The sequence below is a fragment of the Conger conger genome, chromosome 12, assembly GCF_963514075.1.
Source record: "Conger conger chromosome 12, fConCon1.1, whole genome shotgun sequence".
NCBI lineage: Eukaryota > Metazoa > Chordata > Actinopteri > Anguilliformes > Congridae > Conger > Conger conger.
Window position 1 is genome coordinate 46,700,647 of NC_083771.1, and position 13,405 is coordinate 46,714,051.

Here is a 13,405-nt window from a genome sequence, read left to right on the forward strand (position 1 = left end):
GAAGCAGTCCTCACACACTCTATGCTCAGTAATTACCGCTTCATCCTCTGACATCTGTAAGAATGTCAATAGCCGGTGGTCTACCTGAATGTTAAATCCATTGAAGATACACAAGAAAAGGAAAAAGGAAACCAAAAACATAACGTATGTTTCAGCAACGTCCGTGGATTGCAATAATACGGCTTGTGCCGAAATGTAATCAGTGTTTTCCTTAAAGCTTCATCATAAGGCAGCCTATAGCCTAGTGGCTAAGGTGCATGTAGGCTAGTGGCTAAGGTGCCTGTAGCACAGTGGCTAAGGTGCCTGTAGTCTAGTGGCTAAGGTGGCTGTAGCCTAATGGATAAGGTGCCTGTAGCCGAGTGGCTAAGGTGCCTATAGTTGAAGTGGCTAAGGTGCCTGTAGCCTAGTGGCTAAGGTGGCTGTAGCCTAGTGGCTGAGGTACCTGTAGCCTAGTGGATAAGGTGCCTGTAGCCTAGTGTCTAAGGTGGCTGTAGCCTAGTGGCTAAGGTGGCTGTAGCCTAGTGGCTAAGGTGCATGTAGCCTAGTTGGTAAGGTGCTTGACTGGGACCTGGAAGGTTGGTAGTTCAAGCCCCGATTTAGCCCCAATAAGATCAGTGCAGCTGTTGGGCCCTTGATCAAGGCCCTTAACCCCATGTTGCTCCAGGGGGGTTTGTCCTCTGCTTAGTCTAATCAACTGGAAGTTACTTTGGGTAAAAGCATCAGATAAACAATTACCATGTAATGCTTTTTGGAGAGGGTATCTTAAGATGGAAGCAGCAATTGTACCTTCGGAAAAACGGACAGAATGTCTATAATAATCTTGGTTTTAATTGCAACAGCCAATGGCTTCAATGTCAGTGTGTTCACAGAGAAGGGGGAGGGATAAACAGTGTTGTGTGTTTGAGTGTGTTTGTTGCTGCAATTCCTCTCTTGACCGTTAGAAGTCCGAAATCACCTATTGTACCTTTAATTACTCCCTACAGCCATGCAAGTCACCGTTCTTCTGGGACAAAAACAGAAATAAGAAGAAAAAAAAACATTGAACTAGGGACAAAATTGATAAGATATTTAAAAAGTATACATCAACATTAAAAAAAACACAACAGAGTTTCAACGGTTCACACTGTTCTCTCTCATATAGGCAGTGTTCCCTGGAGACTCCCCCAGTACAGACCAGTTAGAGGCGGAAGCTACACCAGTCTGAGCCAGTAAAGGGGGCGTTCAGGGGGGGAGTTCTTTGCCTCGTGTATTTGGTATTTTGGGGCTCTGGTGTGTTGTTTGCCCCTTTCCTTTCTGCCCTTCCGCTACTCTGTAGAGTGATTTGTTTCTGACAGTCCTCTGCAAACAGCGCTATACAAATTTAATTGAACTGAATTGCAAAGCACTTTGTGCTGTATGTTCAAAAAGTGCCATACAAATAAAGTGAAATAAAGTGACATGTAATAATAGTTATTATAGTTATCTATGTGGATGCGCTGGACATACACAGGAATCAGTCGCTCATTTTCTCTCCTGGTTAAAATCCAACGAAAGAAGCCCATCTGCTAGAGGGTTGACTCATTCAGTCTGGTAGAAATGAAAATGTTTGGATTTATTCCTTAAACTCTATGAGCCAAAATGGCCTGCGTGATGATTTTAGTTTGAAAGGTTTTCCGGCAAAATGCCATTACAGTGTGGAGGACAGTGATAAGAGGTTTCATTATTGTCCTGATGCCTGTGCTTGGCTTAAGCTTTGACAATAAGAATGATTCTCACCTATGAATGGTGTGCTGTTTAGATATAAATAACACTATTACAGTTTGACTCATGAGTGCCTAATGCGTTATAAGTGCAATGTAAGAAATCCAGTTTACATCACTTACATTACATTACATTACAAGGCATTTAGCAGACACTCTTATCCAGAGTGACGTACAATGAAGTGCAGATCGATTGATCGACAGTACGGAGTCCGAGTTTAACCATACAGATATAATTGGAACCCTTGAAGAATCAAGTCAAAATCAACTTACAAACTAGCATACCACAGTTGGCAGCTAGAATACCCCGAGTATTATACAAGGCTAATCACGGTGGTGAGTTAGGGAGGGAAAGGTTGAGCTTGAAGAGATGAGTCTTTAGTCTGCGTTTGAAAGAGGTCAGAGACTCTGCCGTTCTGACATCCACAGGGAGGTCAGTCCACCACCGTGTAGGATGTGCCCCCTTGTTCTGTTGCTGAGAGCAAGAACCTTGAATTCCAAGGCAACATGAGAGAGAAAAAAATTGTTGCTCCAGTATTTGTAATCATACAAAAAAAAATCCTAAACTTTCTTGCATTATCTGCTTTGGATGGAATAGATGGGAAATGTGTGTACCAGACGAGATGTCTAGGCCGGCCTGTAGTGTAGTGGTTAAGGTACATGACTGTAGTGTAGTGGTTAAGGTACAAGACCCTGTAGCGTAGTGGTTAAGGTACATGACCCTGTAGCGTAGTGGTTAAGGTACATGACCCTGTAGTGTAGTGGTTAAGGTACGTGACCCTGTAGCGTAGTGGTTAAGGTACATGACCCTGTAGCGTAGTGGTTAAGGTACATGACCCTGTAGTGTAGTGGTTAAGGTACATGACCCTGTAGTGTAGTGGTTAAGGTATGTGACCCTGTAGCGTAGTGGTTAAGGTACATGACCCTGTAGCGTAGTGGTTAAGGTACATGACCCTGTAGTGTAGTGGTTAAGGTACATGACCCTGTAGCATAGTGGTTAAGGTACATGACCCTGTAGCGTAGTGGTTAAGGTACATGACCCTGTAGCGTAGTGGATAAGGTACATGACCCTGTAGCGTAGTGGTTAAGGTACATGACCCTGTAGCGTAGTGGTTAAGGTATATGACCCTGTAGCATAGTGGTTAAGGTACATGACCCTGTAGCGTAGTGGTTAAGGTACATGACCCTGTAGCGTAGTGGTTAAGGTACATGACCCTGTAGCGTAGTGGTTAAGGTACATGACCCTGTAGCGTAGTGGTTAAGGTACATGACCCTGTAGTGTAGTGGTTAAGGTATGTGACCCTGTAGTGTAGTGGTTAAGGTACATGACTGTAGTGTAGTGGTTAAGGTATGTGACCCTGTAGCGTAGTGGTTAAGGTACATGACCCTGTAGTGTAGTGGTTAAGGTACATGACCCTGTAGTGTAGTGGTTAAGGTACATGACCCTGTAGCGTTGTGGTTAAGGTACATGACCCTGTAGCGTAGTGGTTAAGGTACATGACTGTAGCGTAGTGGTTAAGGTACATGACCCTGTAGCGTAGTGGTTAAGGTACATGACCCTGTAGCGTAGTGGTTAAGGTGACTGGGACCTGCAAGGTCGGCGGTTCGATCCCCGCTGTAGCCACAATAAGATCCGCACAGCCACTGGGCCCTTGAGCAAGGCTTTTAACCCTGCATTGCTCCAGGGGAGGATTGTCTCCTGCTTCAGTCTAAATCAACTGTGAGTGACTTTGGATAAAAGCGTCAGCCGAATGTAGCGTCATTACATTCTCCTCACAGTACGCTACGTCCAGAGCAGATGCTGCAGCTGAGTGACACACCAACGCCGTTCTAGAAGGTTCTCGTGGGAGACCCGTCCGCAGGCGGACGCAGCGTGCGAAAGAGACGAACGCGCCCCGCTCCCTCTCGCCAGGTGGGATCAGACACGGCGTTTCGGCAGCTCCGTCTCAGACCTCTCTGTGACCCCCTCCGTCTAGACAGAGTCAGCGAGGCGAAGAATTCATATTTCACAAGGACAGAGTCTGAGTACCAACTCACCTGCAAATCAAGTAACGTTCAGTATCTGACTTTCATGATTCCCCCAGCTACAAACACCCCACACACACACAGACCCCACACACACACACACACACACACACCTCCCCCGTAAAAAAAAGTTTTACATACATACATAACGATTTTTTGCTAAATAAGACAAAAACTTAGCCAATCAGGTACGACAGTTTGACTCATTTCACGATTCATGAAACAAGAACATTTCACTCGTCAAGCAAAGAGCAACTTAAAACAAGCTAACATTTTCCACTGGAGAAAGAAAAAGAGATCTCAGTGCGGGTGTTAGACTACAGACATTTCTCTCAGCGTTCCCTCGGCAAGGAGGGGCAGGAAGCTGCTGTCGGCGAGACGGCGAACAGCAGGAGCGCCCGTGGGCTCGTCTCGGCCAACCACACCCCAGCGCAGGCCCTTCGCATTTTTACGTGCTGTGCAGTTTCGCCAAGCTGTCGCTATGAGTCCGCTAGTTCCCACAAGCAGCTGCCTTCCAGGCCTCGCCACGGCCTGGCTGTCACAATCTCGCCGCTCACCGTCAAGAGCGTTTGGACACGTGAACGCTCCAGGTTTGAGTCAATCAAAAAACGGCCATTAACGTTGCATTACATTATTACATTCATTACATTATTGGCATTTGGCAGACGCTCTTATCCAGAGCGACGTACAGTTGATTAGACTAAACAGGAGACAATCCCCCCCGGAGCAACGCAGGGTTAAGGGCCTTGCTCAAGGGCCCAAGGGCTGTGCGGATGTTATAGTGGCTACACTGGGATTAGAACCACCGACCTTGCGTGTCCCAGTCCTTTACCTTAACCGCTACGCTACGGTACATGCCTGTACCCTGTTCCCCTCCCATCACCATTTAGAGGCCCGGTATGTTCCGTCCTTTCATTCCCGGATTTATTTTGTCCACGACGGCTCACAGCACAAGTGATTAGCGGGTGTTATTGATTACAACTGCCAGGCCAGGCCTGCTCGAATAACGCCTGATTGCCTGCAGGCTGACAGCAGTGGACTCGCAGGGCGTACGTTCAGATGCCATTACATCTCACACTCGTCTCGCTGCGAGACGCTGTGGGACTGCTCAGACTGGCTCATTTGATGAAATAAAAGGCAGACGATCAGGCAGATAATTGCTGCACAGCAGCCATTTTGTCCTCTCCCCGAGGGCGAGAGAGCGTTCAGCACCGGGTCGAAACTGGGTCGAAACCCACCCGCGTGCCGCGTCCTTGGGCTTGTTTTCCATCTGTCCGTACCGAAGAACACCCGCTACCACCAACACCGATCCCAGCCTCCTACAGCCTATCAGAGAAAGAATCCACTCAACACAACACATCGGTCTGTACCGAAGAACACCCGCTACCACCAACACCGATCCCAGCCTCCTACAGCCTCCATGCATCCATCCATCCATTATCCTAACCCGCTTATCCTGAACAGGGTCGCAGGGGGGCTGGAGCCTATCCCAGCATACATTGGGCGAAAGGCAGGAATACACCCTGGACAGGTCACCAGTCCATCGCAGGGCACACACACCATTCACTCATACACTCATACCCATGGGCAATTTAGACTCTCCAATCAGCCTAACCTGAATATCTTTGGGAGGAAACCGGAGTACCCGGAGGAAACCCAAGCGAACACGGGGAGAACATGCAAACTCCACACAGAGAGGCCCCAGCCAACCGGGATTCGAACCCAGGACCTCCTTGCTGTGAGGCGATCCTCCCCTGGAGCAATGCAGGGTTAAGGGCCTTGCTCAAGGGCCCAAGGGCTGTGCGGATCTTATTGTGGCTACACCGGGATTAGAACCACCGACCTTGTGGGTCCCAGTCATGTACCTTAACCACGACGCTACAGGCCCCGCCCCAGCAGATTATAGATTAATATAAATTGCATTTAAACTCCTGGTGGATTGGTAAAAGAATAGGATCCTGAGCAGGTGTCGGAGCGCATGGGGTGGTGTGTTTGGGAAAAGGCTGTGAGTTTGGACCGCGTGTCGCTCTGAATGCAGAAAGAACGAGGTCAGCGTCAGGACTCTCCCTCCCCCGCCTCCCTCTTCACACTCGCACACTCCGCAAGACAACTTTTAACACGTCCATTATTTATCATTTCTCGAACGCAATCTGCAATCATCTTTCTCATAACCCGCCAAAAATATTGAGTTCATAAAACAAATGAAAATGAGCATTCAGAAATAGCCACTAATGCAATATCTGCAATTCTCCCCGCTTATAAAGAATCACATCACACGGTCAAAAAAAAACAAACTAAAAAACATTTCTAATTAAATTAATTTACTTTGGTAAACCACTGAATGAAAATTATATTAGAGACGTGATAGAATGCAATTATTTTCTATTCAAAATCAATCCAATGCAATCAAATGTGTGTTTGTGTGTGTGTCTGTGTGTGTGCTTGGGTGTGTGTGCACTTGGGTGTGTGTGTGTGTGCTTGGGTGTGTGTGTGTGTGTGTGTGTGTTCACAGCAGCAAAGTTTATGTTTTTTTGTCATCCCAAACATAAACTTTTTTGCCTGTTGGGTCTCAGGAGGACATATAAATAAAAAATGAGCTTCAGGCTTGTAGCTCTGGACATGTACAAGAACTGGTCCACTCCCCTAACACTGCAGACTCTGTCCCAGCAGTCAAAACTCAGAGCGACAACACACTGTCGGCCCTGTCAGTCTCCCGGCAGACGTTTCGAAAACGAGAAGCAAGCTGCTCACGTTGCAGAACACTGCTCCGGAGGGTGTCGACCGAGAAGTGTCTCTCTCCAGAAAAACAACGGCGACAACCCACCAGCACCAACGCAAATGGTAGCGTAGTGGTTAAGGTGCATGACTGGGACCCGCAAGGTCGGCGGTTCGATCAGCCGCTGTAGCCACAATAAGATCCGCACAGCCGTTGGGCCCTTGAGCAAGGCCCTTAACCCTGCATTGCTCCAGGGGAGGATTGTCTCCTGCTTAGTCTAATCAGCCCTAAGCCGCTTTGGATAAAAAGCGTCAACCACATGACATGTAATGTAATAACCGTCACCTGATGCCAAAAAGTCCTGTCAAAGCTTAATAGACTGGCGACAGGTGTATTTTTTTTTTTAAACGTTCACGACCCGTTCATGTTGACCTGTATTGACCTGTGGAAGATCTTAACAACATTAACAGAGACCTGCTGAGGGAGGGGCTTCGGAGGCTTAGCCATCAACACAAGTTCTTCAGGAGGGAAGGTCAGTCAGTGGTTTGCAATCTGCAACTTTCAAATATTTTTTACGTTTTTTTTACGTGATCCTGGGGCCCTGGGGAGCTGAAGGGTTGGCTGGACTCGGTTGTCAGTCAGTAATTAATGGTCCAATTAAAATAGATGACATTGGATTTGAACTAAAACAATGAGTATGAGGTTATGGGGCGGGCAGACTGTCTGCTTTAATTTGAGGGCACATCGGGTGAACTGTGGATGAATTGCAGCCCTCTTTGTACAGTACATGGCAGCCCCGTTTTGGGGGATCAAAGGTAATTGGACAGTTGGCTGCTCGGTCGTTTCATGGCCGGATGTGAGATGTTATTTCATGCACAAAAAAGCCAGCAAAAGGGCTAAAGTTAATTCTGGGTAGAAGTGGCAAATATACCCTCGTTGTATTTTCATTAATATTATGTGTTTACCTTTACTACAAACCCAGGGTGCGTTCCCACTCCCAGTGGTTACTTTAGCATTATGATCTATAACTGAACGAGTAGACCTCCGGATCTCCAGCACTAATGCTCTCCACCATGTACAAGAAGCTGGGAGGAGTCAATCTGGACGAAGGCACCAAACCAAACAGCTAGAGCTAGAGCTGTTCATTAGACATTAGAGTATGGGGCAGTTTTAGGCGGTTTTAGGCAGTTTGGGGCAGTTTGGGGCAGTTTGCGGCAGTTTGTGCTCTTGGGCTTCGCCTGATGAGTTACACAGAGATGGTTCAACCCCTCTGTTCGGAGCAGTTTGGGGATATCCACTCAACGAACCGCGAACACGATAAAGGGGAGTTTGCCTCTCGCTGCCGGTAGCGTACACGTTCTCCTGCCGTCAGGGGCCGGTGCAGGACTGCAGTCCTGGGTGTTTTAACCTCCCAGCTCGGTCCACCTCTCATTATGTGTGTTTGCCTGAGTCGCTGACCAAAGCACTTAAAATGAGCACTGTGCTCATGTTGGAGGGGCCTGAGGAGTCACAGCAGGGGGGGGGGGGAGATCTTCACCATGGCAACGAGGAGGCACAATAAAAACACAGCGAAAACAACAACACCCCCCTTGCACACTCGCCATTAGCACGACATTAGCTGGCAGTTAATTGGAACACTTTGCTCTGGTCCCTCAGAACTTCGTCCAGCTGCTCTAAGCTCCACCCACTTCCTCAGACCTTCCGCTGCAATGCTCGACGGTCCCCAAGGCTCCCGAGATGCCATTTCCTCTCTCTGCTCAAATGCCGCAGACTCTCCCCCACAAGCTATCAAATGCCACGGACTCTCCCCCACAACCTATCCCATCAGCCCTTTCAAAAGCGACCGCTGTTCAGACTCCACACATCAGCTGTACTTTTCTGACTGAAGCTCAACACGTCCGTAAAAAGGCATCTGCATATTTACAGCGTCCCCTGGTCCCCGTTGACCCCCTCACCTCTGTGAGATAATAGGGGCACTTCATCAGAATTAATCCCCAGAATACAGGAATAAACGAGTGCACCCCGTATGACGAAAACGTGTTTACGCCATCTTTCCTCAGAAGGCTGGGATGCTGACAGCCATCGGGGGTGTGAATAGATAGATCATTACATTTCTACAGTGCTCATCTACACACTCAAACTGCTTCACAGTGATGAGGGCGAACCTCACCTCAACCACCACCAATGAGTAGCACCCACCAGGGGTGATGCAACGGCAGCCATTTTGTGCCAGAAGGCTCACCACACATCAGCTTTTGGCAACTAAATCAGGACGTTTAGGTTGAAAGAACCAGGGTTGGGAATTTAGCCAGGACACCGGGGAACCCCCTACTCTTTGTGAAGAGAGTCATGGGATCTTTAATGACCACAAGGAGTCAGGACCTCGGTTTAACGTCTCATCTGAAAGACGGGGTCTCCCACAGCACAGTGTCCCCATCACTGCGCTGGGGAATTGGGAGGAAGATCACCCCCTACCGGTCCGCCACTTCCAGCAGAAACGTAGTTAACCCGGGAGGTCTCCCATCTGAGTACACACCAAGCCCACACCCGCTCAGCTTCAGCCATTTGGCAGGCGGAGGGTGCATGAGGGGACGGCTGCTGGAATAGGCAACACTTTCAGGCCCAGCGAGACATGCACGGCCAAGTGTCAACACGGTAACCAAAACCCACCGTCTGAGAAACAATCTGAGTCACAGACCGAATGAGCAAACGGCTCCACCATGGCTATTACAACGCTGTTAGCCCAGGGCACGCTTTCAGAGTGTAATTACAGCGCAATCCATCTGCTTTTAGCACACTCTTCAGTTTACACAAGGACATGTTGTCAGGTTGTGCAGGTTGCACCTCCCACACTATAATCATGAAGAAAATGATTTCAAAAAAAGAAATTGGGCGCCGTTTTGATGATGCAAACTCAACTGGTTTGACCAGCTCAAGCTATGGTAGCCGGTAGCTGGTTGACCAGTTCAGACCAGCTCCATACTCAACATGGTTTGACCAGCTCAAGCTAGGTTGTGAAACTGCTGGTAGCTGGTTGACCAGTTCAGACCAGCTCCACACTCAACATGGTTTGACCAGCTCAAGCTAGGTTTTCAAACAGCTGGTAGCTGGTTGACCAGTTCAGACCAGCTCCCTACTCAACATGGTTTGACCAGCTGAAGCTAGGCTTGAAACATCTGGTAGCTGGTATTTTCAAGCTGGTCACAGCTGGGCGTGGCTGTGCGATTCTTGCGTTCCTGGCCCTGCGCTCCGTCATCGGTGCGTGTGGCGCTCAATCACAGGACAGTTTCAACGGCCCCCTCCGGCCTGTACTCAGACATCTCAAACAGGGCGCCGGAGAAGCCCGACCGCTCGCCCGCCAGCGCGGCCGACGGCTGAAAAGGCCGGACGTCTCTCTCGCCGCGCCGACAGGCCGCGTCTTTAACGGCCCGCTGTTCGTCCGCGAGCCGGCAGCCACTCACCCCGACGGCCGTCTGAACGCCGCAGAGAGGTCGACGGGAGGAATAACCGGCAGTTAAGAAGATTGAAGGGTCTGCGAGGCGAAGCTGTCAGCGCACGCCGAACGCTAAGCCGGCACACGGCTGCCGTGGCAACGGAACCCAGATTAATGTCCGCGCTCCCTTTTAATATCATATTGATCGACCTATTTACACGAGTTAGCGTATTAGTATTGTGATTGATCGATCCCTGTGGGCGGCGGAATGACTTAGCCGATGATGCAGATGTCTGACTTATTGTAACGTTTTTTTTTCCTTTGAGTGCTATAGCAACTGTTTACATGTGCAATGTGCAATCTTTATTTTCAGTTCCGTCTACGCATCTCTCTGTAGCCCGAGGCGGGCGGCGAGGGTCGTATCTGTGTCTGGTTTGTACAGTACGTCAACTTCTGGCCTTAATTACTTCAATTAATTAGGTTAATTAGACCGTCTGCCTTCCGACATTTCAGCTTGATAAGCGTCTGAATGACAGCCGAAGACGTCCCTGTATGAAATGGTTTACCGTGATCTAAGCTAAGAACCAGTGTTGGCGTGTACAGCCAGTTAGCTCAAATAGCCAGGTTAACTGGCGGAAACATAAACCGGCCCACACCCCGGCCCTCCAGGACCAGAACAGCACACCCCTGGTCAAGAGGAAACCGAATGTGCTGTAGTTCCGGGGCTTGAGTTTAAAGCCTGAGATTAAAGCCCTTTAATGACGCCGTTTTTCAGCTCTATTTGCCCCTGTTGCAGGACTCCCATCCCCGTTCAATACACCGACAGTACACAGCACAAGATGAAGATCCGCGTTAGAGTCCGCTTTAGAGTCCGTTGGAGACAGGAAGAGCGTGCTTTCAGGCGCATACAAAGATAGATGAAAATAATTGGCCTGGTTGAATAACTGTTGGTGTTAAACGTCGGGCTAGGCAGCCGAGCATCATGCTCTAGCTCAGCAGAGGCTGAATTGTGATCGTTTGCCCACAGTGAGAGCTCTGGCTCCTCTCCAAAAAGGCTCATGAAGGCCGTATCCACGGCGCTGCCCGTGTGTAATGTGGCCTGAAAATACCGCAGTATAAGTCCCGCAGGAACGCCTACGCTCCATGTATCGCCAACGCCCGCTAACCACTCATGTGCCCACAAACCGGTCATGTGTCCACAAACTGGTCATGTGTCCACAAACTGGTCATGTGTCCACAAACTGGTCATGTGTCCACAAACCGGTCATGTGTCCACAAACTGGTCATGTGTCCACAAACTGGTCATGTGCCCACAAACCGGTCATGTGCCCACAAACTGGTCATGTGCCCACAAACTGGTCATGTGTCCACAAACCGGTCATGTGTCCACAAACTGGTCATGTGTCCACAAACTGGTCATGTGCCCACAAACTGGTCATGTGTCCACAAACCGGTCATGTGCCGGTCATGTGCCCGCTAACCACTCATGTGCCCACAAACTGGTCATGTGCCCACAAACTGGTCATGTGTCCACAAACTGGTCATGTGCCCACAAACCGGTCATGTGCCCACAAACCGGTCATGTGCCCACAAACTGGTGCCTGCAAACCGCTTTTGGTCCAGTTCATGGCCCAGCGGAGGATGGGCTCCCCCTCTATGGCCGGGTTCCTCCTGAGATTTCCGCCCATCGGGCAGTTTTTTCTCTCCACTGTTTGAGGGCTTTAATCCCCACAGTGGAGGTTTTTACTGCATGCTCTGGACTAGTTTTTTTGCCCTTCTGTTACTCTGTAAAGCACCTATGCGACAGTCTTCAGTCAATAACAATGGTCCCTGATGCATTTCTATTTCAAAGGTTCTGTACACACAACGTATATTTTTCCTACACCATAATTCCAAGGTACACCACAGCAAATAACGCGGACTCTACAAATAAGGATGCATCACACCGCATACAAAATTAGATAAAGGAAAGAGCCACTTCATGACATGATATGTGCGATAAAGAATGAAAATTTCATAACAGAGCTGTGTGCGAAACATGCGGCAGTAATTTCAGCTTCGCGTCGTTTCTGCGCCAGGAGTCTGCCGCCGACACACCACTGAGTGAATTATGAACATCCTCTCTGTCTTCAAACAGGGGGACAAATCCAGCCGTAATATTTAGAGAAGGGGCCTGGCCAAAGAGTGACGAGGAACGAGGTCAGCCTTTTACTCAGCGTGTAAATTGTACATTTGTCAGGAATAAAATGATTTTATAAAAAAATATATACAGTAACAACGGGTTTACAGTCCACTGGGTCTGCCGCGTAATCACCGGAGTAAGAGATACAGGCTAATTCCTCGTCTTTTTTTCCAGCATCAAAGCATAGTAACCCAATTCATCCTTGCACACAGATGATGTGCTCTAATCTGGCACCAGTCAACAGAAGCAATAAAAACAGAGGACTGAATTTCTATCAATCGCTGACAAAATTACATCCATCAAGACAGTCACGCAGTATTACCTGGGTTTGTTTAATTCGCAGAGATTCACAAAAACAGAAAGCCTTAAACTGAGCACTGTGTGAAACTAAACCAAGGACTACAATGGAAATAAGTCTTGTGCTTTTTTTATGTCATCAATCAATTCTTTTAACGGTATGTTGACTCATGTATTTTAAGAACTTGTAAAATCAATCAATCAATCCGTAGGTCAATTCCTTTTGAGGAGTCCTTCAGCCGAATGCCTTTGAAGGGTTTCCTGAAATGTTTTCAGCTGTTAAGAATGTTCCAGAAGCGATTTTGTTCTCACTCTCCTGCGTTTTTTGGGGAGGCTCCGTTTTCAGGGAAGACCGGAGGATTGTATGCTGTACAGCGGAGTGCGTCCATCACACAGGCTAACCCCCCAGTCCACAGCTTCCCAGAACCACTTCCCAGTCCCCAGTTTCTCCAGAACCGCTTTCCAGTCCACAGCTTCCCAGAACCGCTTCCCAGTCCACAGCTTCCCAGAACCACCCCCCAGCTTCCCAGAACTGCTTCCCAGTCCACAGCTTCCCAGAACCACTTCCCAGTCCACAGCTTCCCAGAACCACTTCCCAGTCCCCAGTTTCCCAGAACCGCTTCCCAGTCCACAGCTTCCCAGAACCACTTCCCAGTCCACAGCTTCCCAGAACCACTTCCCAGTCCCCAGTTTCCCAGAACCGCTTCCCAGTCCACAGCTTCCCAGAACCACTTCCCAGTCCACAGCTTCCCAGAACCGCTTCCCAGTCCACAGCTTCCCAGAACCGCCCCCCAGTCCACAGCTTCCCAGAACCGCTTCCCAGTCCACAGCTTCCCAGAACCACTTCCCAGTCCACAGCTTCCCAGAACCACTTCCCAGTCCACAGCTTCCCAGAACCACTTCCCAGTCCACAGCTTCCCAGAACCGCTTCCCAGTCCACAGCTTCCCAGAACCACTTCCCAGTCCCCAGTTTCTCCAGAGCCGCCTCTTGCGGGCCGGTCGATGGTAACGTG

General features: G+C 49.0%; 1 protein-coding gene across 3 annotated transcripts in view; it reads right to left on the minus strand.

Moving 5' to 3' along the window:
• LOC133142022 (netrin receptor UNC5C-like) overlaps nucleotides 1-13,405 on the minus strand; it is a 239,020-nt gene that overhangs the window by 79,841 nt on the left and 145,774 nt on the right. The window lies entirely within an intron of this gene.